Below are 440 nucleotides of genomic sequence, written 5' to 3'. Positions count from 1 at the left end.
CGACGGGACCGGGCTCTCTGCACCGGGGAACGAGGAGGGACCAAAACAACGCCAAAAAAAAAAAAGAAAGAATAAAAAAAGTACGGCAATTAGTCAAATCGGGACTCCTAAAAAGGTTTAGGCTTTTTTTTTCCCGCAGAAAATATTTTTTTTTAAATCTTTTTGGAGCAAACGCTCGCCCTTCCCTCCATTCCCAGCGGCCGTCGGGAAAACGAACTCCAGCAGAACTTTCTCCCCGAAACACCCCAAAACTCCGCGTTTCAGCCCAGCCGGCTCCCCGGGCGGGCCGAGCGCTGCCAGGGGGCTCCTGACCCGCGGCACCCCCTGGGAAGGGAAGGGGAAGCGGCGCGGATCTTCCCCTTCTCCCCTCGGGGAGGGAATTTACCGCGCACAGCCGCGCTGGGCGGCGGAGGGAGCGCGCATCCAGCGCGGGGGGCGCA

The sequence above is a fragment of the Geospiza fortis genome, unplaced genomic scaffold (assembly GCF_000277835.1).
Source record: "Geospiza fortis unplaced genomic scaffold, GeoFor_1.0 scaffold23, whole genome shotgun sequence".
In the NCBI taxonomy this organism is placed as follows: Eukaryota; Metazoa; Chordata; class Aves; order Passeriformes; family Thraupidae; genus Geospiza; species Geospiza fortis.
The sequence above is the reverse complement of the archived record's forward strand: the minus strand, read 5'-3'. Positions refer to the sequence as shown.